Source organism: Clarias gariepinus, chromosome 8 (genome assembly GCF_024256425.1).
Source record: "Clarias gariepinus isolate MV-2021 ecotype Netherlands chromosome 8, CGAR_prim_01v2, whole genome shotgun sequence".
Taxonomy (NCBI): domain Eukaryota; kingdom Metazoa; phylum Chordata; class Actinopteri; order Siluriformes; family Clariidae; genus Clarias; species Clarias gariepinus.
The window spans coordinates 37,837,459-37,839,968 of NC_071107.1; positions in this window are offsets into that span (position 1 = coordinate 37,837,459).

A 2,510-nucleotide genomic window follows, 5' to 3' on the forward strand; every position below is an offset into this window, starting at 1 on the left:
AATTTACACATTTACACCTTACAGCGTGGACACACTGAAATCTAATGCCACAAAAAAAAAAACATCTGATCAATAAAATATAAAAGCTTAGAGATGACCATTTTGTCATATTTTTGTGTTCATTGGATTAAATTAAAACATACGTATTTTTATTTTTGATATGTACATATATGTTACAATAATGGTCGTTAAGGAATTGTGTTTCTCTATTCAAGTTATTTATTTATTTATTTATTTACATACAGTAAAAGCGTTTAAAAATGACCAAGTTCAATAAGCTTCATTCTCTAGACAACAGGACAATGAGGTCTGCTGAAAGTACCAGTTGTTGACCGAAAAATTGCATGTGAACAGAGTGCAAACGCGGGGGTGGGGGTGGGGTGGTGGTTCCCTACTAATGCGTGCTGCCGTTTTACTCAGTACATGGCCAATAAACCAAATAAGTTTGGTATCAAGTTCTGGGTGGCCGCTGATGTTGAAACAAAATACGTGTTGAACGCAATTCCCTATCTAGGGAAAGACGACAGTAGGGCAGCTGGTCAGCGGTTATCAGACACTGTGTAATGCATATTGTGGAACATTTTCTGGGGAAAGGAAGAAATATAACGCTCACGATTTACCAGGCAAAACAAAAGAAAAATGTATGCGTTCTGAACACAATGCATCAGGCAGTTTCAACTGATAATGGCGAAAAGAAACTGCCTAAAACAATTTTCTACTATAACAGCACTTAAGTTGGCGTTGATGTTATGGATTAAATGGTGCGGCTGTATTCAGTAAAGGGAGTAAGAGAGGCACCCGGCACTGGCCTGTAGCTGTGTTTTACAACCCCCTAGACTTGGCAGCAATTAATGCACATATTCTATATAAACAGTGCATGAATGTGACATACATACACAAACTCTCCGTACACACACAGCTGCACAGAGTAGCGAACTGTAGCGCTGTAGGGAACTAGTGAACAACGGATCTTCACTTTAGCGCAAAAGGGAATGAAAAATTATCAGTCATTACATATCGCTGAAGTGTGAAAACATTGAACTTGAAAATTTATTTATATATTTATTATAATTATTATCGAGGACGACATCATATAAATAGAACACAATAATTTACATTTCAACTTAATTTAGAAACCATTAATATTATATAGGCTCGTAATCTGTAAAAAATAAAAATTACATCTCCGTACATCTTGTAAATTAATCGAAACATTTTCGATAAGTTGTAAACGTTTCAATATGTTATATATTTTATAATGGTATTAGTTTTTGTTTCAATAAAACTAATAGCAACACCGAACGAAACGAGGCATAATTGTGGTGTTTGCTTCGGTTATGAAATAGCATAGTTTATTATCTGCGGTGGTAGATCTAATCTGATTTATTCAAATGCAATAGAATGAACGAATTAATGAATTTTCTCAAAACGTTATAAAAGTAAGTATAGCTAAATCCCTAAATCTCCTTGCTTTACTGGCTTTTACTGGTGCGATTTAAAAAATGTAAGCATACAGGGTGATTAAGCTCACAGATCTAGGAAAAGTCATGAAAGGAGGGTTCTGGATTTTGATCGAGTGTAAAGTATTTTTTTCCCCCATTGCGGTCAAAATGACTGGTGCTCGGTGCTTCTAGTGTTAAAGGCGGTTTCATCATGTAACTTGATGGCTGGGCAGTGCCACCAGTTTCTGGGACTACTAAAGCAAGAGTAGACACTTCAACATCAGACCCAAGGAAGTCTTTTTGGAAAAACGACCCTCACCTTAACATAACCTAAGTAAGGTACCGCTTGTCCATTTGCCGCTTCTATGTCCAGCAAATTATTCAAAGATGTTATGCTTAATCCAGACAAATTCTGCTCATAAAAAGACTGTGAAATGGTCGTCACTTGAGACCCTGTGTCGAGTAAACAAGGACAAGGATTTCCTTCAATATTCACTTGAGCAGTACATTTTGTGCCAATTAAACCTTTGGGTATACCAGATGAATTATATCTTTCATGGGGATTAAAATTACTCATATTTGCTGATTTCTTGAGACTTGCTTGACAATTGACAGCCATCGTATATCTCGCTACAAGGGCTGGATAGCGTTTAAAACACCATAGGCATTTGAACCATACTGATGGTCCCACAAGGCTTGGCGCTCTTTCAGCTGCTTTCTATTATTAGTCACCAGTGATGGATTCGGATCGCTCTCGCCAATTGCCGCATGAACTCAATAATAAGCCCTGAAAGAACATGCCTGTCCTTACCACATCGAAAGCAATAGCCTGGCTTAGGTCTGCAAGGCAACTTTTGCTCAGCTTTTGATGGGGTTTCTCTGGGAAACTGTGTATTAGTCTGTTTCACTTTGCCTAATTTTCTCTTTGTCTCTAGATCCTTTTGGGTTCTGAGTTTTGTCATTTGACTCTAGAACTTCGTAACTTGTTTTATTGGATAACAACATGCTTTGTTTTGTCTGCTTGTTCTTTTGTTTAGCAAGCTGGCTCTGAAGCTTGGTGACTTGTCT